At 42.5% G+C, this 25,046-nt stretch overlaps 1 protein-coding gene across 17 annotated transcripts in view; it reads right to left on the reverse strand.

The window, feature by feature from the left end:
• The window catches only part of LOC1277107 (axotactin), a 46,736-nt gene extending 21,958 nt beyond the window's left edge, over positions 1-24,778 (reverse strand). For 6 of the 17 annotated variants that reach the window (XM_061650668.1, XM_061650682.1, XM_061650679.1 and 3 more), the window contains exons 1-2: positions 24,526-24,666; positions 12,033-12,220 (exon numbers count right to left, since the gene is read on the reverse strand). The gene's annotated coding sequence lies outside the window, so the exon portion shown is untranslated. Of the gene's footprint in view, positions 1-12,032; positions 12,221-12,823; positions 13,036-13,063; positions 13,160-23,568; positions 24,195-24,525 lie in introns of those variants that run through there. The other 11 variants (XM_061650669.1, XM_061650683.1, XM_061650672.1 and 8 more) reach the window with 10 other exon arrangements.
• Between the last annotated feature and the right edge of the window lie 268 nt (positions 24,779-25,046).

Raw genomic sequence — 25,046 nt, forward strand, 5'->3', positions numbered from 1 at the left:
AAAGGTATGCGTGTGTGTTTTAGGTACTGAAATAAGCTTCACAGTGTCACAATTAAGTTTTGGTTTATTCATATCACTTATTACCCATTAATGATTTCAAATATTCATAAATAATTTTACATAATGGTCAAAATACAAGCAAATAGTTCAAATTGACATTGAAATCATTGTAAACCGTTAATTGAAATGATTTAAATATGTTTTAAAAACCTTGGCAATGTTTTACCAGAAATAATTAGTAACAACAAGATATTTCAATGAAAAAAACTTTAATGCAAGGCTTTGGCAAAGTGACATTTTTCCAGTGGGCTCTATTGTAAAAACTAACTGTTAGTGGTATCGGAATTGGACAATTGTTTCAAGCTTTTGGTAGTTTTAAAAAATAATTGGAAAACGCAAGAATATTCGTCATATGTATTAGTAATGTAAAAGTAATAAAAATAGTCGGTACTGCACTTCCTGTACCGAATTACTAAATATTAGTATATACTCTCCTCTAAAATATCAAATATACATAAATATTTTGTACAAAACATACATTTCTGCTTTGAAAGGTTTCTGTTTAACTTTCATAGAAATATTTAGGAAAAATTACTTGAATACTAAATAAGCTCTAATTGTGTAAAAAATTGTGTTGTGTTAAACTTATCTATTACAAGAGACCTCCGAGATACAACCCCGCTCAAGTTACGCCGATTCGTACATACGACGATCTTGATTTTTATAGTTTAAAGCTATCATTTAGAAGAAATTGATGAATTTGTTTTAAATTTCTCACTGATAACCGTTACATATACATTTATTTATGTTTAACTGAAAATTAGTAATATAATCATAAATATTTTTACTGAAAAAGTCAATCACTTTGTTAATTTACAACGCTTTGCAACTGTCGAAAACTCCATCCACTCAAGCAGCAAGGAATATTGTTATCGACGTCTAGAAGCGCTTTGAAAAATATGCTTCATCAACATAATTATCCTTATCAATCGCTTCTCCCCAACAGCGGGCTCAAAAAGGTATTGATTTTTCTATTACCTACTTTACCGGCTTTATTCCATTAAATTAAAACCCCCGATAGAATAGTGCGTGCTGCCATCGGTTTTCGCACGCTCCGCACATGTGCCGCCGCCCGGGAAGCACTTTGATCGTGAGCGTATAATTTCCACACTCAAATTGGCTAATTTACTATCACACCGCTGATACTGCACGAACTCGGCGAAAGCAAAGAATCACGCACGGTCTAAAAATATCTATAATGTGGATCATTTTTTTTCCTGCCAGCGGCCAAAAGCCAGCGTGCATCGCGCTTGATGGAGGCGCCCAGTACTCGACGGTGCGAAAGGAGCGAATGTCATGCTAATGCTTTCCATAATTTGCTCACCATCACCACGGTGATGGGACACTTTCTTCGCTGATAAAGAGTACTTGCTTACACACACACACCCACGCGGGTGTGTAGCGGGTTTTATGTCGGTCGGAAAGCATCACATCACGGTCTGGGGTTTGGGTTTGCGCGACTGCTGTGGGAGAGAGAAAATCGCATAAATCTTCCCTTACCCTACGCCTGCCAAGGACGAAAGCGCCACGCCACGCCACTTCAGTTATTAGGTAAGCTCATTACTTTCGACTAAGTGTTGGAGTGGGTGCACGTGGGTGTGTGTGTGTGTGTGTTGGAAAAAGATTAAAGAGGATAAGCGTGACGTGCCGAACCGAACGCCGAACCATATCACGCACAGGATTTACCGCGCGCAATGGGTAGGCAAGGTGAACCGTGGCAACAAGGGAACACGAGCCCGCTGAAACCGGTGCAATTGTTTTCGCCTTGTTCCGGGAATCAATTCCCGGGATGCTGGTAATGAATTGCCACATTTGCTTTGTTTACCGTCTCGTTTCTATGTGTTGGCGGGGCATGGTGTCGGTGAAAATGGGGAATAATTTACACCGTAGCTTTTTCGATCTAATATTTAACGACAAGCGAAACAGTGGCCACGGATCAGGGATGTATTATTTATAATACAACAAGTCGATAAATTAACACACTCACGCTTGGCTTAGGTTCAGTGACGGCGTAGACTGGTTTTTTTATCTACAGGAAAAGGGAATGTTAAAAAAAATGAAACAACGATACTGGTGGAAAATAGCAGCGTTGACCTACATTGTCGTGAGATTTATTTCTTGCTTGACGAAAAGTTGTTTGTAAGATTTATCCAAGTAATAACTTTTTCGTCGAAACGTTGCACAACTCCCGCTAATATTTGTTTGGAATTGACTTTTATCGTCCACTTTATTTCACGCTCAGAACACCCTAAAAGCAAAACTTTACGAAAAGTGGCGCCCAGCTCCCGTAAACCTGCATTCACCCGTGTTTGTCAACAGCATAACAGCAAGCTTTGCTGTAAAAGATTATAAAATAAGCACCCCTTCCGGTGGTGGGACAATTGCAAAAAAAAATGCGCAGAAAAAAACAGGCGGCAAATAGCGAGCGCCCGTGACGCAGCTGTCCCGCAAAGCAAGCCAAGTTCCGCGGAAAGTTTCATCCTGCACAACCTGTTTGAATCGGCGGGCGGTAATTAGCGGGCATCGGTCGAGCGGCATTTTAGTTTACTTTCGTTGCGCTTGTTTGTTTGTTTGATGCACAAACAACGGCCACGAGCGGTGCCAGTGCGGCGAGGCGTGCGGATGGTGTCATTAATGAGCACGGTTTTTACGATGCCGTAATACTGCGGTGCGCTGCCCCGGCTAACGACTGCGGTGTACGCACGAACGACGCTGTACGTGTAAAACGTGTTGCGGGGGGGGGGGGGGGCGATAAGATAAGGAACGGGGTCAGGTCTGCCGGTGGACCTGTGAATCGGCTTACCGACCTGTGCCAGTGCGACTTTTCATCTCGGCTGTAGAACGTTTTGGTTGGGTAGTTTTGTTGTATTTTTTTGCAGTTCGAAAGAGCTTAAAGCAGCTTTTTGACATCGTTATTGAGTTAATTGTTTTATTTAAAAATAAAAAACAAAAAATGTAATTCTACTTCTGGGCCATTCGCTGTGTTGCCATGTTAAGAGATGTGTGCCCTTTATGGGTTAGAAACTCAAAATAAAACGAGCTCCAATAAACAGAGCGGACGAGACGGTTACCAATTTGGGGTAAACCAATCATGGATTATCCATAAATTACGAAACACAAAAATATGCGAGTTTTGACTTCCCAAGTGACATTTGCTCGAAATTGTTTTCCCATACCTGCTCGATTAGTGCTCGATACGCTTGAAATTGTTGATTTGTGTGTAATCAAGCGTGTTGAAAGCGCCAAGATTTGGTGTGTTCGTAAATTAGACGTTTACTCTATCGATAGACGACGCCGTCGAGCTCATTTTTCATTCATAGCTATGGTTTTTAGATGAAAAACAAAAGATAATTTTGTGTGACGTTATTCTATAAAAATGGGTATTATTAAAGTATAAAATGGAAACATGACCAACTATAACGATAGGAAATATCATTTCCGAGCGAATCTAGAAGAAAGTAACAAAAAAGCCGCATCATAGTTGATTTTAAAGGACTTTTTTTCTGAATTCCCTTAAACTGGTGCAGTTTAAGGGAAGTTTAAGGCTCCAGTTTAAGGGAAATTGCTCGAATTTCCGATAATTCATGCTCGAAAATGTCAATTGGGTTCCTTCTTGCCCTTACCTCTCACAAATCTCGATAAAAGTTATTTTCCAAGGGGTGTTTTCGTGTTATTACTGTTCCATTGTGCGAATGATCATCTAATAGAAAACAATAGTTGATGGTCCGTCCGAACGTCCTGATATTTAAAAAGTCAAAAACTTTAAATTGTACAAAAGAGCATTGCAAATCACTTCCGAAAACAATGTAACCACTGCTGCTCGGCACATAAAAATGCACATCTTTGGCATTCCGAGCAAATGTTGAGCTGTCTTTCTCTTTCACTCTCATCTCATTCTCGGAACGCAGCGGAAAAAGACAGAATCGTACGTGAATTATTATATTACGACTAATGTCCGCCGGACAGCGCTGTGTAAGTGATACATTAGATCCCAACGCAAGTCAGACTTCCGTCGGGCTACCGACTGACGTGCTCCTGTCTGGCCTGGTGAAGTGTGCCATCGTCCACAGCCGGTGGTTTCAAACAAAACACCGGGAAAGCACACACACATACAGAGATGAACTTCCCTCAAAGGTTGTGTGGCGTTGTTTGCTTCCCCCACCCGTATGGTTGCAAACAGCAGCAGCAGTGCAACGCCATGCCGGTCGCTGTGTTGTTGTCGGTCAGTCAGTTTGTCAGCTCCGGGATGGCAGGAATTTCAGCATGGACGGCACGTCCGGGTTTGACCACACGACGTTCCCGGGCATGGGTTCATAGTTTCTCTTAGTTCTTTGTGTGTGCTGGGGTTGCATTTTTTTGCCTGCACTCCTACCCTCCCTTCCGGCACAGCGAAAAACGTCAACTGTCCATCTGCAAAGGGGTAGCATATTTCAAAAGCTCTTTGGACACGGTTGCCGTGCCTTTATGGCCTGCTGAGGGATGGGGGTAGATATTTTTACTCACAAAAGCTAACGGTACGGCCAGGTCCTGCTTCCGGGTGGGATGAGACACCCCAAACGCACGTTGTAGCCGTTAAAGGTAATGCTGGGAAGATGATTCTATATTTTCTGCTCTTGAAAATGCATTCACCAACCAAGCAAAGGCAGGGGCGGCTTGTGTCCGAGCGTGATAGTTACTCCAAAGGTTTCAGCTCGGTGGTGAAATATGGTAGCATTCAGGCGACCACCATTGTACTTGTATTCTTTACATATTTATTCCGCATTGCGTCGACCAGTGTATGGCAAGCGCCACTAAATTCTTCTTGCAAATGACTTTAGACACTCAGCTTCCTGGTGTTCTGGCATGGGATTAGGCAGACAGTCGATTGACCGGTGCAGGTCGTTCGAGACACAGGGAACATCCGAACTGACACGACGTCCTCGTGTCTTCTTGTTGGTTTGCTGGCACGGAAAGAGCATAAGGACTTCTCTCATGACACTGCACACCCAGAACTGGGCAGAACCTCACGATGATGAGGATGATGATGAGATTATGCCTTCCCTAGTTTGAGAACCTTGCCAGTTGGCGGGAAGGAAAATTAAATAGAAATGCATCCATGCGAAGTGCCGGTTTCGTCGTCGGTTTCGTTGACACGAGTTGATCATAATATCGTGTCCGGACCGGACGGGACCGGTGTATCAATGGGGACACATTTTGCATCAATCGGCAAACCCGTTAATGCACCCCCCAGGGGTGTCTGGAGTGTTGTGTATCGTTTTCAGTGCCCGGGAACATCCAATCATAGCCCGCACTTTCGTCTTTTGAAGCATGAAATGGCCGGCATTTGATAGTTCGTATATTTACACTCCAGCGAGCGACAAATCAAACTCGAGTGGCCAAGTCGCCGCCCGGGATTTCTGGCGGGTGTTTCTGCACAGCTTTACGGACGCTTGTTCGGTGTCATTGCGATGAGTTGTACTGGGTGGATTGCTACAGTATATGTATACTGTTTTGGGGTACGTAACTACGCAACAGATTGAGCCCGTTAATTCCGAGCGAGCTTTTCACTCGAGAAGTTGTCATGTTGTAGTTTTGAATGTGAAATTCTATTGCTTAAGGGGAATTAGTTCTAAAGTTATTTGCTTAGCTCTGTTGCCTCTGTGATACGCTTAAGCAATTCCATATTTAGACGTTTAGTTTTGCTTTATTCCTTTGTTAGCAACAAGACGCAGTTTGAAGTGATTGAATTGGCCGTGCAAAATGCAGATACAGGTTGTCAAGATTATCTCATAATCACAATGAAACTAGTATTGGGGCCCTTTCCGTTTTAAGTTCGTAGGCTGAAATTTCAGCCTGTCAGCTATTTGCATTGTATAGCAGTTTTCGAGCAGCTATCTAAGTAAGTATAATTTACAGGTGTGCTTATCCCAAGGTGTATGAATTTAGAAGGCTAATTTTTATCGCTTCTGTTTCTGAATGAAGATTTCAAGAGTGTTTTGAGTATTCGTCAAGCCTCCAGAAAGCTTGTTTGAGCAAAAGCTTTCACCTGTCCTGTCAAAAAGTGATTTTCATATTTGGTTATAAAAACATGCTATGAGACCACCTGGACTACATACACTTTGATTCTAGATTCTACCTCCTGATCTCTTTAATGCACCTTGGGGTGAATGTAAACAACACCCTGTTTTGCCATTTTTTCAAGCAGGTACTCGAATCTGATTCTAGCTTTGAGGCTAGAATAATCTAGACTGAAAATTGCAGGCTTGTTTTATGTGTGGTTTTGTATAAAGAGTGTCTACATGATTTCAGCCTCCAACTGTCAAACTCCATACAAAAAGCTGACTAGAATCGTGAAGGGCCCCATTATTAAGCTCTCTATGCATCACAAAGTAAGTGGTAGGCCACACAATATTTTATATCGTCTGGGTAATTTCTTCCATTGCAACATGTTTGACTATATGTTCAGTATTATGTTGGTAGTTAATCAAGCATTGAAACATTAAAAGATGAAAAGGAGAAGTTTATTCGTTCGTAAGGATGAACCCTAATAGTAAGGATTTAAACTGTGCAACAACCCAGTCTACCAAGTCATTCTTTGGCCAAACATAACCACATATGGCGTGTACATCAAGGGTAAGCGGACTGTCTTGTTGCATGAGTTGTAAGATCGCAAAGAAATAATATTTAATGACCTTGGCAGAGCTGTTGGAGCTAAAATCCAAATTACTTATTCCAGGAGTGCAACATACTATTTTCAGCAACTTTCAACGTAATTGCTAATATCCTACAATAACAAACGAATGAACGATATAACCAAGTTGCAGTGATTTATTTCCACAACCCTCATTACCAAGAAAAAGATAGCAGAAGGAAGTAACAACAATTGAACAAATGCAAAAAATTTAATTGTATTTGATGAGTAATAACATTACAACATTGTTTGAATATGTTTATAATTTTATAAAAGTTTCAAATCCGGTGGAAATAGCAATGAAATCCTTCAAAAAACGACTATACTCTAGCAGCAGTCAAGTTCGTACGTGTCCACGTGACGCATGGTAGCTTGATTTAATCCCCTACGCGATCAGGTTCGTCCCAAGCAAGCTAAAACTGTCTAATTAGAAACACTCGCAAACCATCCAGCGTGGGCATTAGTCATTTGCTGGTAAGCTTCCAGCAGCTTGAGCTTACTCGCATTTTTGTCGTACATGTAACTGACATTGAATGGAACGGAACCGCGCCAGTAAGCGTATTCCGTCAGCCGGTGCTTGATATTTGACCGAACCTCTCTCTCCTACAGCAACAAAAAAACAATCCTCAGAAATCAAACTTCTTGTTCAGTTTGGTGAGCGCGAAAAAGCACACATTCGATAAACCCATCACGTACAGCGTCGAACAGCGAAGAACAATGCCAAGCCCGTGCGCTTGCATTGTATTTCTATTTATCTCTCCGCTCGACTGACGTGCCCGATGCCGAGGTCCGTGAAAGCGAGCGCATTAATTGACTGAAAGCCACGTGGTCTGCCATTCCAAATGTTACGTGGGGGGATGGGTAAAATGCTCCATCTCCCTGACTCGCACGGTACGGCACTGTTCTGTGGACGATCGTTGCCGGGGCCCAACTTTGACAGCTTTATTTTTTGCTTCCTCCCCGCCGTGCACTCGTGCATTCCAGCTTCCGTCCGAAGGCTCCGTGCTTGCGGGTGTCAGTGTCGGGTCGGCTCTCGAGTCGATTACGACAATTCCACACAATCAAACAACAAGTGCGTGCTTTGTTTCCGTGCGATCGTGGCTCGTGGGAGGGATGGGAATGGGCGACCAAATCTGGACAAACATACCAGCATCTTCTGCAGAGTTTGGGCACATGCCGAAATCTTCCCTCGACTGCTAGCGAGCTCCCTCGCTTTGTGATGCCACTTTTGGGTACGTTTCTTTGGCATGTGTTGCCTGCTCACTTGTTGGTTGTTTTATGCTGTCTTTTTTTTTGCCCTCAGTTTGAAATCCATCCCTTTTGCCCATTCGGAAGATAAATCAGTTTCAGCCTGTCCGAGGTCGGGGTCTTGTTGGGTATGCGCTCGTGCTCAATCCCGTGCTCAATCCCCCGTTACCTTCTCTTGGATGACTTCAACATCGAGCTTGCCAGACGGGCACACGAGACTTGGCTGGTCAAAAAGATAAATATTTGTAATTGATTTATTCCCTCCAATCGGTTGCGAGGGTTTGGGCTTCTTTTGGCTTCCGCTGTACGGCTTTGGGAACGAAAAAGCACGCCCAACGGTGGAGTAGTCCCTTTGGCCCGGACGGCAATGATGAATTTCAGGGAGCTTGATCTTTTCGGTTTCGCTTTTTTAGAAGATGGTTTTCAACAAAAATTCTATCGTTTACGAAATTTTTCAACGTGCCTGCGTATCATCCCGCGCTCTTCTCGCCGCGTCTCACGGCGCAAAGCAAAAGAAGACGTTCCCTGCGTGACCTGTTCGGCAAGAATGTTACCGTTTTGGGGGAGTGAAAAATACATCAACCATTCCCGTACCAGCTGGTGCGTAAAAGTGGAAACTTTTCACAAACCGTTTGCCCGAACGTGATCGCAATAAATAGGGACGGCAGTTTGACAGAGAGGGGGACAGAACGCGCGTGCGAAAGCTACTACTTTTTTAATCCTGCACAAGACAGAATTGATGGAAAAGGTTCATTTCTTTGGCTGGTTTTTGATGCTGGGAAATGGATTGTTTTTGGCCTTGAATTTTCGGTTGCTCTGCACTGGGTGGAGCTAGTTGGTTTTATGCTTAGAGGAAATAAGGTAAGGCATTGTTTTATACCTCCGGTTATAGTGAAAATGAGAAAATATATTCTGAATGTTGTACAACATGCTGTTATCTTTTTTATAATAAAATAGGGCTTTGGGATATTATAGTAAGTCGAAGTCCATGATTACTGATCAATTGGTGCCTTAATAATTCTTGGAATTTTTAGAGAAGGTCTACAAACAACGTTCCTCAGAGATAGTAATGAACGAAGATGATCGTTGGGGGCCATTTCCGACTAGTTATTAAGGCCTTAGACTAGGCTTAGACTTCAATACTGATAATAGTAGCCAGTTTATGGAAAAATTGAGCATTTAGAGCATAAGATATAGAAGAACATCCTGATTTGGGTACTTTTTATAGACAAGAGAGGACAATTCGTAGTCCGCGTTTTAGTTTCTCAATAAAGCGGGACTTAATTTTTGAGGAATTGTGCCTTTCTGTTAGAAAACTTAAAAATTGATGTTGTAGAAGTGGGTCTATCAAAAATCCCAATCCGTCGAACAGACTCTATCAAGCGTTGGAAGGTATTCTAGAGAAGTCTAACCACTTCTGGGCTGGGTCTGAAACTGTTCTTAATTTCTATTTAAATTCTAAACTCGCTTCTAGTAAACCGAATGAAACCTGAAGTGAATGTATTTATCCACAAAAGCACACCATTCATCATCGCCTTGATCGGCCAAAACCTTGATGAGCATCATGTAGGATAACCTAAACTGCAACGTTTTGGGCAATCCTACAAAAGCCTCTCCCCACCGCCGCTGTACCAACGAAAAACCGCATTATTTGCGCAACCGATAGGGTAATTTAATCGAATACATTACCATCAATTAAATTCCCTACCGAGTGGCTGGTTACTATTTTTCCCTCCCTTCTGAACCCGGCTGTAACTTCAATTCGTGCACGCAATGTTTACAATTCACCAGCACTTACACTTAATTGATATGATTATCAGTGATTTGAATCGGTTTGTTGAAATATTGGGCTTTTCGGACTGTACCGCTCGCTATAGTGCGCACACCGCGAGCGAACGAGTTAGACGCAAGCAAAAATAGTGCCGCAAAGCATCTCCATCATTATCCACAACGCAATCGTGCACATGCAACCAACCACTGCACAGCGGAGTGCATTTCTAAGGTAGGGCTGGTTTTGATGATCAACTATTCAACCGACGGCCAACGCTTGCCCGTGACCGAGATGACAGAGGCGGGGATTCACCACCTATCTCGCAAGACCGTTGAATAATTAATTCCGATAAATATCCGCTGAAATACGGGTGCCAGTTACACGGTGGCCTTTACCCTCCCTCGCTCTATCCTCTCCATTCGCGGTGCGTTTCGGAAACAAATTGATAATCTCTCCCGGGCCGTGCGTGGATTTCATAAATTATGCTCGTATTCAACTGTGCCGTAAGTTGGACACCGAAACTATAATCGGCATAATTACAGGGCCGGGTTGGGATTCGGGTTGGGGTTCGTACCGCCAGCCTTATGGGGGCTCTAATTTCTAAAATATTATCCCCGCAAACCACTGTACCCTGTACTCTGCTAGGTTGCAACATACGACCGTCCTTTTTTGCCATACACACCACCGGCAATCCACCGGTTGAATCAAAGCGCACTCGACCCGGATTTTGGGGTATCATTTTCATAAATTTTCCGGAAGGCTTCATCTCGCCTGCGATCGGCTGTGTATTTGTGCAAATCTCCCTTTTTTGGCGGTGATCGCTCTACCTGGTGGCAATGGTGTTCGGTGAAATTTTCGGTGGGTTGCGCCCGGGTGTCCACTAATTACTACAAATCCCGATTTATCGGTTACTGGTGTATGCGAAACTTCAGTTCAGCTCTGGTGGTCTGCTGTTGGTGCCTATCGCTTACCGGCCCAAAGTTAAGCCTTCGGCCAGCATATCCTAATGCAAAGTTAATCATGCATATTTGAGAATGGGGACCGTTTTGGGCCCGAGCTTTCGGAAGGCTGTAATCACCGGAACAAATGGAATCGGAGTCCTTCCTGCTTGCTTTCTTCTTTGTGAATATGGAATGTGCTTACGTAATATCGGACTCGTTACTGCAAAAGACATGCATGTTCGTGCTGATTCCGGTTCCCGTTCGTTTCGAGTGGAGTATTTTGCACTCCACAGTGAATTTCTCGGTACAACAATTCATCAATCATTTCGAAAGCGAGATATCGCGATTGTAAGGAGAATATAATAGATGTTCAAGCACGTAACACCTTTTGACGGTATGTCTTAGTTGTCTAAAGATTCGTAATAATTCTGTGTTCAAATTACGCATTTAACTCTTTGAAGAGAGCTACTTTATAAGAGGACCACAAATGATTTCGTAATATTGTTTAACCAAACATAATTTTTCATACTTGATAAAAGCAACAAGCAATAAGGTAGTGATATCGGGAATCTATCTCAAGATTAAATATTTTCCTTATAAATTAGCTTTCAAAGCATATTTTTGTGGAACTAGAAAAAACTATCAGATCAACATGTTTTCTTCTTTAAGGCTTTCGAATAAGGTTTCTCGAATGCTTTTGCTTTTTTTTATCGTGTATGTGAGTTATGTTGTTTATAATGTAACCTAAAGGCGCTCATTAGTTCAACAGCTGTATTTGTTCTGATGTTTCCCTAGGAATGCCTTTTCAATTATCTTGGTTTACTTCTTTGAAATTGATCGAACAAAATAATATTTTATAATCCTATTATGATAAGAAACAATAGCTGTATGCAGTTCTGGCATGTTAAGCCTTCATTGGGTTGCCTTTCAATCTAATCTAAAGAAGTTGAAGATAATAAAAAACCATAAACCAATCCAAAGAACGATGAACCTCAACTCTATGGTTGGAAAATGTATATTTCCTTAAAAGCCTATGCCCATGTTCATGTACTGTTTTCATTTGAATTCCTCAATGCATGCACAGGAACGTAAAACAATGTCCAATTCCAAGGATACTACTATTTCCAGAAATATAAAAAAAACTCAATAATGAAGACGTTCCAGTACATTGCAACGCATAAATTCCAACACGGTATCGAGATACATGAATTCCTTCAAAAAGAATGCAGACCTACCAACCGGCTGCAGCCCAATGCATTAACAGCCATTACTTTACCTTGCTTACCCCCAATCTTTTAATTAGACAAAGAATGTGGAAAATTGTTGGGCGTAGAGTAAATACCTTTAATCCTAGAACCAACTTATACAGCGTTATGCTTTTTATATCTTATTTGCGCCTCAGCAGTGACAAAGAAAGTTGGCACAATACACAACGATAGAGCACGACAACTGTTCCACTTCAACATTCACTGGTGTGTTGGTACTGTTGACCGGGGGTACACTTTGTCACATTGTTTCCGCAATAGAGCTCTGTAAAGAAATGCACCATTTTTGTTTAAATCGCACATAAATCACATCATTTTATAATAAAATAAATTCACACATTGTAGGCATGTTTCAAACAGCACAAGCAACAAGCATTATTTTCTTTCCCCTGCCCTTAAGAACGGTATTCACACATCCTTTGTGGATCGGTTGCCTGCTCAGACACACTGGAACCACTTAGATTAACTGCTTGACACTAAACTGCACAACGAGACCGGGCTGTTGCTGTTGCAGCCAAAGCGGATGTGAGAACTTGTTAACGGGCGGTTAAGAGACGTGCATGTGTGAGTCGTATTTGCTCGTCCCTGTTGTTACCGTTTTCGTGTTGGTTTGTGACTGCCGTGCGTCACTGAATCTGTCACATAATGGGGAAGGATGTACTTCTCCGTTTTTCTTTCCTGTTTCCTGTAGCACTCACAACTACGAGACACTCTCTTAATAACGACGGGAAGGGAGACAAACCATTGGAGAATTTCAATATTTTTTCGTTCACTTAACGCAGTTCACATATACACTGAGGAACACTGTCATGGAACGGTTCACTACTTTTATTAATTTTTTATTCCACTGATCATACACTTTACTCACAAAGAGTGTTGCCGTATCACATCCGTTAACACCTCACTTTGTAATATTTACAGGCATACAGCTAATAGATGCCTATAGATGTACTTTCTTCACTATTTATTTTCCCAAACATTTCCAGATGATCACACTTTAATGATCTTTTCATGATCCTACAGAGCACTTCCACAACACAAAACGCCACTTTAAATCATTGCAATATGGCACACAAAAGCAAAAGGGCAAACCACACGCAGCACTTACTGCACCTACGAACTGGAGCGAGGTTGCATTCCGTTCGTGGTCCGCGGACCGACAGACACTGACCGGCCAGGTTGACCGGTCCAGCCGGCGGCCGCGTCAGCAGCAGCAGCGGTGCGATCGCGAGACGATCCGGATAATTGAATGATGAGCTATGCTTCAATTTAAATTCATCACTTAGAAGCTGCCTCTTTCTGATTCTTCGAGAAGATCACTGTGTCGCACTGTGACTGGCACCGTGCCGGCAGAAGCTGATGTTCACGGGTTCACTTTATGGGATTTTTTCTTTTCTCTGCTCCACCGTCTATGTGTTTCGTTCGAAGTTCAAGAAAAAGGGTAGCGGATCGTGCACGGCATGCGGGGGGAAAGCTAGTGATAATGGGATCTTTTTACACATAAAATAATGCTGCTGCTCTTTGTGACGTACGTTGCTGTTGGAGCTGTTGAAGGGGAAGCTATTGTTGTCGTGTTATGTTGGGGCGATAATTTAGCTAAGACATGGAATTCGCTAGGTTTTTTGAAGATGCAAGAGGAAAAGGAGGTTTGGTCTACTTTCCGTTAGGGTTTTCATTCGATTTTATGACTAAATTAAGATAAAAGGAGGGATTTAACGTGTATTGAGAGCAACAAAAGCTTTCAATAAATATTAAGACATGAAAGAACCAGAAATCAGAACAATAACACTCAGAACGATATTTAAAATATCACGTTGTCATTCTCAAGTCATTCTAAAGTGTGCTTAAAGGATCTTGAAAGCAAAATGAAAGCAATTGATTGAGCATGAAAGTAATCGTTAATATATTGTTTGGCTATTTTTAACTGTCATCCATGATATGGAATGAAACCAATCATTAGCTTCATTTAATAGAAGTATGACGTTAAATCATAGCTCCATAAATAGTTAGTAGAAATTTATAACACACATTAGCGTCGCCATTTCTTAGCAAGACTACTCGAATCCATTTCACTACTATTGCTTCTCTTATCAATGTAGCTTAACGGACCGTAAATGTTCTAAACTAAATGGCCCGTATTAGCACCACAACCAACCAATGCGGGAAAAGACAATCAAAATTGTTCATTACACCCAATTTGCCATTCCATTCAAAAAGTGCTCCAAAAAGTGTACTTTGCTTTTCGATCGACAGTACTTTTGCCCGGGTTTCTCCACCCCCGCTCATGACCCGTTTGCTACATCGACAATCGAAAGAATGTTGTCCATTCGCCGAACCAAAGCAACGAACACTGTGCACTGTGTAATTGAAATGCAATAAAAACGCGGCAAACGGATATCGATACCGCTCCAAGCAAGCGGGGCTCGTGGTTTGCCGGCTATCGATTTTGGATCCACTGTCTTGCGATGCTACACCCGCGCAAGATTACACACCATCGCCGGGGCATGTAATTGGGAAGAACGAACCCCCCCCCCCCATAGCAGGTCCGGGCTTGCGGCTACAAAAAGCGGTATTTGTTCGGTGCAGTGTAACAAAAAAAAAAAACCATCGCATTGTATCGCTCCGAGCGGTAAAATTCAATTACCGCTGTATGGCGATTGTTTTAATTGGAACGTAACAATGGCAGAACTAAAGTGGTGGAATGCTTTTGGATGTAGACTGATAGGAAGCAAGCATTATCGGTGCATACTAATTTGAACCTTTTTCCTGTTGCTGTGGCTTTTAATAAGCAGTTTGCTGTATAATCGAACCTTTTTTTGTTACTATTTAAACCGTTTGTGTTGCTATTTTTGATAGAAACGAATTTCAGTGATCATAGGGAAGTGAGTACAGAATATGTTTGTATGATATCTCACAAACTTGCTTAAATAATACAGAGAAAATGCAATGTTTTTTTTCTACAGATATATTTCTCTGTTAAAATCTTAAAAAATATTTCTTCCATCCAATAATCCCTCGATAACAACGTTCTCCAACAAAGAGAGTTTTTGAAGAGTGTAATGAATGCAAAGATGAATCTGCTTTGCATTAAAAATTAATCGTAACAGTTGGGCTTAGAAACATTCTTTGTTTTGGTGTACAATTCCTCCTTATATCACAGTGAGATACAAAAATAAATCTATATCTTTAAGGTTCAAACGTTAACTCTAACCCTAAATGGTCGTCAGAGAATAATTTCTTCTAAGTACTTAACGGCGACAATGATTAGGCACTGCCATCCGAGCGAGCCGCGTAAAAGCACGATGTTTTACACACATTAGTCATCAATTAAGCAATTTTCATTGTTCTAGCTTACGAGACGTCGAGGTAAGAACGTGGCACTGCTGCTACGTTACTAAGTAGAGCAAGATCAGATCGGAAACATAAAAATTGCTCCACCGGAGACGACTCTCTATGAACTTGGAGTACTTATGTGTGTGTGTTTGTTAAAGGTTCTGTTGTGGCCATCCGTCTGCTACGATATAGTGTAGCTCAGGAAAGCAGACACGCAGTTAGTCACTTGCCCGGACTGCGATAATGGGTCAGATGACCTTATAGATTGTGACGCAGTGACGAAGTGAGAAAACGACTGTGACACAAAGAATGTTGTGGAACGTAACTCCCAAGTTGTTTTGAATGACTCCGTAACGCTACAGAACAATTTGAAGTACTTCAATTTTTAGGGGTAGATTTGAACTCACGTCTTTTCGATTAGAAACATGTGCACAAAGCAATTGCTCTATCAGAATGCTCATACGTTGTAACGATAAAACGGCTTCACTAGACGGCGTTATCAATGTTCCTGTATTGTAATTATTATCCCATTTATCCTGTTTTTCATGCGCTTGATTCATGAGAACACTGTCCATGATGTTGGTAGTGAAGTAGCGTCTTAACACTTCACTTCCGATTTTCACAAGTCCACAACAACTTTAGGCGGCAACAAAAACCTACATACAAGTTATCACCTTACGTAGTGGGAGCTTATCTTCATACCCACTTTCTCCATTATAAACTGAGCACTGCAGCATAGAATTGAATTCATTTCATTTCAGGTGCTGAACCAAGCAACTCTCAGAGCTCCATGAAAAAAGGGCATCTCCTTGAATCTCCATCTCGTTTCTTTGTAAATCCGCTCCTATGTGTCCCGTACATCATCTCCAACCAGCACCAGAAAGTTTTCATCTTTATCAACTCAAGCATGGCGAGCACGAGCGTCTTGGTGATTGTTTTGCTGGCCCAAGATTCCAGTTTGTGCAGCCAAGAAACAGCAACCCACCGGGCGTTTGTGTACCGTATCACGGCTAAGGGCAAGGGGTGGGCCCGCGTGAAAACTTGGCCAAACTTTATGCACACACTTGCCGACCTGTTGGCTTTTTAGAGACACACACACACTCACTACACTTGTGGTGCACGGGTTTAAGGCGGCTGGCAGGTAGTTTATGCTAAGTACCGGGTGCGGAATATCTTCTTATCACTGGAACCCCAACTTCATGCTATGCGGCCGGGGAAGCAACAGAGCGGGAATGCTTTCTTTTCAGCTCTGCCCGTTTGTCTGCGATGTAAAAAGAAAGCAAAATCTGCTGGTAAAAGTACGGGCAGTGTCAGAAAATTAATTACGATCGCTTCTGCTGAACTTCTGCCGCTGTTCGCATGAGCTGTGTTGCACAAGTGATGTAGGAGAAGACAGCGACTCAGAGACAAAAAAGACACTCAACAACACACAACAAAAGCTGCTTCTAATGAATGGGTGTGTATGGGAACTCTAAAGTCTGGTAAGGAATGTGACCGACCATTATTCTGGTCGGTTAGGCAAAAAAGTACACACAAAGCATTCAGAACTTTCCCCTTAAAGTAGTGAACAGCAAAAGGATACACTGGTTTGCTGGACGAGAAAAACCAACCGTCACTGTCACATACACACACACTGTCACGTGGGTTAAACAGAACCCGCACTGTGTCTTGCGCTGGCAGTAAAACACAAAACATTCTTTGCACACGTCCTGAACGATAAAGAGGTTTGATAAGGAGCTAAACTATTTTACCTCTGTTTTTGCTGCCGTTTGACCGGTGCTGCTTCCTCGCAGAACGGTTACGGTTAACTGATTGGAAATAATCGAGCAGATAAAATTGATTACACTGGTGCTGCTGGGACATGTGCTTTGTCACGGGGCTGTAAAACTAAATTGAGGTTTGTTTGAAGTTGGGGCTGGTAGTAAACTGTTCCTAAAAAGGGCTATTTGTTTGCTTTTTGTGGTGAAAGCGAAGGCGATGTAGAATTCGTTAGGCGATCACGATTAATGAGAGTTGAACGATTGTTTGCAGTTCGTAGAATAACATTTGCAGATGCGATCGTTAGTGATTAGCAACGAGACAATGCGACATAAAAGCACCATCTGACGGAGTGAGTGCATTTTTTGGGGTTTTTGCTCAGATTAGTGCTCAGATTAATTAAAGCAAAAGTTGAAATCATTATTGCTTGAAAGCGTATGTGTCTCCCTAAGTAAACGTTAGTTCAACTCGTTCTCTCCATCTCTGTTAGCGCCGTTCTTTTACTGCCTAATGATAAGCAGTAATAAACTTGTACGTTTACGCCTCACTACCAAAACAACTCATTAGCGAACCCAATCGTAAAGCTTTCATTTAGCTCAATTCCAGCTTGTTTGTTTGAAGTTGTCAAATATTGCACGGGTAGTACCGTGCAGCAAAGTAAACAAAACAATATTGCTCTATTGCGTCGAGGTTTCGCTCGCAAATACATGAATACGGAATATTTTATTTATTTTTAACGTTTTATTTTGCAAGAAACTTTGTACACCAACATGTTTTTGGGCGCAACCGAAGGTTAGTCTTTTGAAACAGTTTACACTTCGAGCTAAATGTGCAAAATGATGCATCTCGATGAAATGCTGTGTTATAAAGCTTGTATATTTTGTGTGAAACCTAACAAGTAAACCGTTGTCATGCTTCAAATCATGAATCCTTTAAGAGATTAGAGATGAAAAATATAACCGACAAAAAACTACTGTTCAGATGCAGCTCATCTTGGCATACTAACCTCAAAAATAACTTATATGACATCAAAAATGTTGTCATCCAGAAATGATGGATCAAGAAGTTCCAAGTAATATCCAGGATAGCTTGAACTTCTCAATTTCTGTAGAATTTCATATTCATTTCATTTTAAACCAAACCTCTCCGAGATGTTTTATCGACATTCTCATCGTTGTCCCGTCTATTGACATGATCCCTGAGATTCTGAGAGCCGGCTTCGCCCGGGCACCGGTTAGCGGTTCTTCAACCTGCAAAACCGGACATTTTGGACTTTGTTTGTAACCGTATCCTCTTATCTAATTCAGTCAATTGCCGTTACTTAAGGAAGTTATTTGATTCAATAATCCCCGCAACACAAACACAAGCACAGTGCGCCTGAGCTGCTTCAAATAACGGCGGCGAACAGGCGGCGAGTGGTTTTCGCTGCCGTCGAGTGGTGCCTTCACCTTCACCCTGGGTGTTGTGGAGTGTGCTGTAGCAAGCAGAGGCAAGTTCTTCTCCAACCACCTTCCGTGCACATAAGCGTGTGATTTCGTAAGCTGGTTCGAACCGTGCTACTAAAATCTTCGGTAAACAATTACTGCCCCAGTAAACAGGAGAGAAAGAGAGACCGGGATAGAGCAGTCGGGGAAAAGGGGTTCGTTGTTTACTGTAATAATTTTCATGCATTATCGAACACGGGCCGTGGTTCGTGCCGTGGAGCTGCCATGTACGCGCCGCAATGTACATTGCTGGCTGGAAAGCCAAGTGGAAAAGTTTGTTTTGTAGGATGTCATCCATTTAGCGTCGAATTAGTGTACGCGGGCAGGGAGCGCAGAGAGTGGTCTCGACGCTAGCTCCGGTAGAATGTTAAGCTCGTGCAGAATGAACATCTTCAGCGTTACCGCGTTTCCCCTATCTGTTCATTTGCATGTAGCCGAGGAGCAGCTTGTGGTTTGCAAAGCATTTCAAATCGTTCCCCGGGCAAGGCCAAAGCTGAGCACGCAAACATGTCTGACCATCGGTCAGTTCTATCGGGCAGTTGGCGTTCGTTGTGGAGGGGTCATCTTATCAGCTGATTACTATCTGCATCAGTAACATTGGTTTGTTTTAGCGATGTGTGAAGCGTAAGTGGTTTTGGACACGAATAGAACTCGCTGAAGTAGGCCATTTTGTCAAGTAAAACAAGCTGCAATCATGTAGCAATTAAATGTCCGATTTAGAAGGTGTCATTATGAATAGTGAAAGTAGTGTACTTCAGATGTCGTTAACGAAGTTCTATGTTGTTCAAATTCTATTGTTACAGAGCGTTCGATTATAATCATGTTATCTTCTGTTGTATCTGAGATCATCATACAATAGAGACTGCTTCTTAGAGCCTCTAAAAAGATTAAACATAATGTCCATTTTCTCCAACAGAACCCTCAAACTTCGTCTCGAACAAGTGTTCGTGTCTTTGGAGTCCACCGATAGCACGGCATCATTTTGCAAAAAAACATACGCACACACAATCTGCAACTACTCGGACACAATCTTTATCCACGGCCGTTATCACAACGACCGGTGGTTTGCGAAATTGAAATAAATTGGTCAATTATTATTTGCGCCTGGTTGTTGTTGTGCTCACGGTTTCCTAGTGCGGACTGAATGAACATTCCGTATCAGGTTAGTTTGGAGCTCCAATAAAATGGCTCGAGCGAAGTAAGCAAAATATCTGTAAGCCGCGGACCCAGGACAGTGACAGCGACTGCACTGTTCAGAAGACGTCCTCTCTCATCAATCATGTTTCTACGCTTAACAATACCTGTAAGATATCGCACGCGTGTGCGGACCCGACCTCCAAGTGTTCGTTTTTGGGGGTTTTGGGAGGTTTTGTTTGGTTTTATTTGGTCCGTTTGATACTGCACCATCATGATCAGCGCAATCACTGACACCGGGGTACTATCTTATCGATGGACGACCTTCTGAAGGTTTGCACCGTAACAAACAGTTCAAGCATAATCTATTCTTCGGTCGGCTGCCTCTAACTGACCACACGGCAGTATCGTTAGGGTTAGTAACCGATCTTGCTCTTACTCTTTGTCGTCACATTTCGTGTTTTCGTTTCGCGGTTTGATTGAAACATAGACACACTGTTTTATAGTCGCTTGCAATTGACGTTCGCTTATCATCCATTCGCACAGTGCAAAACGGGTTGTCGGCCAGCGGGGTTTAAATGGGTTGATTTGATTTTTGGATTACAATTTCACCGCTCAACACCTGCTATCGTGCGTATCAATGTGTTTAAGACATCTCAAAATGAAGAAATCACTCCAAAATTGGAACTGCAATGATAAGCTGTGTCTTCTGTTTTTGCTTTATTATCTATACAGCTTTAGACACACACTACGGCAGCACACTGGAATGCAGCTTCGTTCGTTCGGTAGCCGGAAATGCAACACAAAAGCCGCATAGGTGGCCGTGTGTAGAAATGAAAGCAATTTAAATCAAATTTGCTAACCAACGAAGCGTGCAGCAAATCAAACAACACGCGTGTAGCGAATGTGCACCGCTTTGCGTCATCCACACTTCGGCGACCGACGGGGAAGCTATAACCCGTGGAGACGCGGTATTTGGGATTTTTGTTGTATCTCACCATGGGTAGTGCAAGCATCTCGTGATTTAAGCTTGAAAAATATGGCTCTCCCTTTTTGTCCGCAAGCAGCCAACCAGTATTGACCGGTTCGATCGGGTTTGTATGCCACACTTTTATTAAGGTCACGGTAAGGGTGTGATCCCGTGACGAAAATGAGCAACCACAACCAGGAACCGATCGCAGTTGATTGCAATCGGACGAAAGTAAAACAACGGCTCTGTGGGCCCGGTGGGTGGAAGATAAGATCGGGTTGTTGTTGTTCTTGTTGCTGTTTTGTTTCAGCGTTTGCTACTCACGCGACAGATGTTTCGAGCCGCTTTTTGTTTGAACGCTGAGGCGTGAATCGAAACAACCGAACGTATTCTCCGTGGAGCAGTCTGTATCTGTTGGTCGTACAGGTTTTGAGCCAGGTGGATGACAGGACAGGTGGATGAAAACTTGCAGGCCAGGTAGAAAAAAACGGTAGCAAGAATAACAAAGTCACTCATTTGTTGAAGAGCACAATTGATAGGCTATGAACAAGTTGTAAATTCACATACACTCGGACTAGGGCAGAGCAAGTCCAATTCCAAAAGCTTATCAATCATTAAATTCATGGTACAGTTACTTACGGCCACCAAAATTCTAATAATTGGATATTATGTACCACAAAAATACGTTCTTGTTAAGCTTTTTTTAAAGGTAATAATAAAATATCATCCATTTCTAGGTTTGTCAAATTGGTTGAGTAATTAGAACCTAACAATTGCCCGTGCTTTACTTCAATATTACTCAAAGTTATCTTAAAATCGTTGTTGGAAAGTAAGTTCATGAATGTTCTGTTTGATGTATTCTTCCCAAAAATAGGGCAGTGAGTCATCAGAAAGATGGAAACTAATTCATTCTTTGATATCAGAGAGAGAGAGAGAGAAAGAGAGAGAGCGAGAGAGAGAGAGAGAGAGAGAAAGAGAGAGAGAGAGAAAGAGAGAGAGAGAAAGAGAGAGAGAGAGAGAGAGAGAGAGAGAGAGAGAGAGAGAGAGTTGTATTCAATCAGTCCGACTCTTGGTAACTATTGCAAAATTTAACACGTCTGTATGTATGGTCTATTCTTGATGCGATCGTGTAGATATCTCATTCTTGGGACATTTTAGTGCTTTTAGGAAGAAATGTACGTTATTTGTAACGATATATTTTGAATAATTGCTTTATTACTTTAGTAATAAAGTTATACCAAAAATGTTACTAAAAATTTAATTCTCATATGATATCGTCTTGGAAGATGAGGGTTCGGTGGTTTAATGTTTTTGTTTTGAACGAAGCTCCAAAATCTACCAAAGATCATGTCAACAAACAAATCACTTTGCTGTAAATTGTCCCAAATTCTTTATTACGCGTAAATTCAATCCCTTGCACTAGTCCCAATAGTGGACGTGTGAATTACGCTGTCTACTACAATTACGCATTTGAGTGATAAATTTGTTATAATCTCATGCTGTCGTCCTTTACGTCGTGCTGCCTAGTTTCTAACTCTTCCTGCATCGTATTTTTAATAGTGGGTGTTAAAATATAGTTAAAATTGCTTGACCCATCCACTTTCCCGCAAATGATCAATCAACTGATACAATTATAATAGATTCTACATATGGCAATGCAAGCTACAGTCGTCCCTGCAGGCCGGTTTAAATGAGAAAACTATCCAAAGCTGTCGAAAATGCTAAACGATTTTGCTCCCTCTCCCCGTTTTCGTTTTGTTTCTTTTGTCCCAACAAACTCAGACACCCACCATTACCCACACATTAATAGTACATTGCAGTGCTAGCACAAGGATGTGGTTTCGTTAGAAATCATCCTTTCGGAAAACGGTTTGGCTTCCACCCTCCCGCCGTTACCAATCCGTCTTCCCCATTAGCAGCCCATCACAGCGGGGAGGAGGCATTCGCAAAAGAACGTTGAAAACCCATTTAGAATTTTTCCACCCGATTGGGCACGCGGCTGTAGGAGGCCCCGTTGCTTATGCAGAATTTTAAAATGCACCACCAGTAGGGTCGATCGCAAAATTTGCATGCCGCAATTTGCTGAACGGTTCGGGATAGAAAATGGCACACAGGAGAAAAAAAAAATGCCGCAAAGAAAGGAAAACCGATCACACACACACAGAAAGTTTTAGCCAAGTGTGTGAAAATTTGAAATAAGAGTTGAAAAATACATTTCATTTCTGTTTAGTTTTCACCTCTAGCAAGAGCAGACAGGAATGGGGTAGGAAATTGAATGCCCCGATGGCTGAGGACTGGATGAATGTTTTACATATTGGAATTTTAAATATTCTTTCCCATTAGAATGCAATTTGCAGCAAACTCTCCACACCTTCGGACCCGGTCTCGCGCCGGTAAGGAAGTGGCACAGATGGATGTGTGCTTTGCCGAACGATTTGCTTTCTTTTTGGAACGATTTCGGAACAAATCTAAAGCGTTTGCCGATACCCAAAGCACTTGTTGGAAAAAAACCGATCTTTCCACACTAGAACACTCACACACTTCACTGTGCAGCCACCAAACGTAAAGAGCAAGAATATTTATTAATCCTTTAGTAGCTGGCGCTTGTTATGTTTGCAGTGGAATGGTAGAACTTCCACCAGGAATATCCGTTCCGTTTTGTGCAGATTATTTCACGAGCGATATGCCAAAAAAAAAAAAAGAGAGCACTTGATACACTTTCCAGCTTAATGGATTTTGCTGATGAACATAAATCACAAATGCGGCGAAGATTTCGTGGGCTGCCGTTCGCTTCGTGAATTATGCCATTCACACTACTGCGCTGGTATTTGCGGGGAGGCGATTTTAAGGGCTTTATCATCTCAAGGGAAGGCACATTAACGCACACCGGCATACATTTTTCACACAAATGGTTATTTTATGTAGAATTTTTACCGAAATCCGCTTCGAAAATGATCTAAAGCGCGCGAAGAAAGCGATGAAATTCTGCACACAAAACACGGACACACTTCACAGTCGCATTACTGCCGATAGTTGAGGGCACACGTCGATCTAGGTTTCCAGTACAAATCCACTTCTATCTCCCTTTGCCACTTGACCATACGCGTTGTAGCACTTTTATTCTGGAGCACTTTGTCACACAGTAGGGCGCTTGATAACGGAGTAGTTGCGGAGTTTTAGTGCGGAAGTAATAGAAGCTTAAGATATGGCACACAAATCTACCTGCGCTTTAGGGGTAGTAGTTTCGATCGTACGTACTGCTTCAAGTAATCGTTCACACTACTGACACTCGGCGCACTCGACCGGCAGTGCACAATCCGAACCAAATTCTGATCCCCCGCCACGGCAGCGTCGTAGGCGTACCTAACTACCGTCGGCCGTGATGGCCGTGATGGCGGAGATGGCCACTTAAGCCACTTAAAACGTGCGCGCGATCCTACGGAAGGGCAGCCGGGCGGCCGTCGAGCCGCGCGGCCTGAGTGGAATGAATATCTTGATAAGCCGCTAAGCAAGACATCGTAAAGACACACACACACACACACACACACAGAAACGAGAAGCTGGCTGGGTGGTAAGGGAAAAGCAAAGGGATCAAGATAACGATCAGTTACTTTAGTGCGATGTGTTGGGAGGTTGTTTTTTATTCATCCAGTTTTCTGAACATTGCTTTCTTCGCGCTTCGCGTGATCACTGCTCTTTCAGCAGACAAACAGAGCGTTACGCCTCTGTAACGCTCCCGCGTACAAGCTGAGCGTTATGGGAAATGGGCTGAAAGTGAGGTTGGGTGTACTAAACCTTGAGTCGCTCTTTGGACTGTAATTTGTAACGAAAAAAAAAAAAACCCCACGAGTCTCCCCAGCAAGTGGGGATCTTTCTTCTCTCACAACGAACCTTTCTATGCACAAACACACATTCACGCTCACAAACTGGAAATAGACACAGCGGAGGGGACTTTCTCACTTGGTAGTGTACACCGAGTCGACTAGTGTCGCGCAATGCTGAACCGCACGCTTCGGCTGACCGACACGAACTGATTACGCGGAACCGGTGCGCTGATAAGCTAATGGCGCCGGTGTGCCATCGCGCACATGGTTGTTTTTTTTTATTTATTTCTTTTGTCCGCTCGCGCCGTACCGCTGTGTTAGTTTCAACTGGTTTTGAAATCTGCTCCCGCTAAAAAGGTGATTTTTGCGAGCGAGCGAGCGAGCGCGAGAGTGAGCGAGTAGTCAATGGGGATTGTGAGCGATTGTGAGCCGTTTGCTCGCGAGATGCATCTTGCGCGATGTCTAAATGCAGTTTTTTGTTGTTGTTGCAAAAGCTCCTCAAGTGGGTTGGCTGATTGAGGAGGTAGTTGTTAGGATAGGGTTGTCATTGAAATATTACAAACATTGTAGGGGTTGTATTTATATAAT

Source organism: Anopheles gambiae, chromosome 2 (genome assembly GCF_943734735.2).
Source record: "Anopheles gambiae chromosome 2, idAnoGambNW_F1_1, whole genome shotgun sequence".
Classification (NCBI taxonomy): domain Eukaryota; kingdom Metazoa; phylum Arthropoda; class Insecta; order Diptera; family Culicidae; genus Anopheles; species Anopheles gambiae.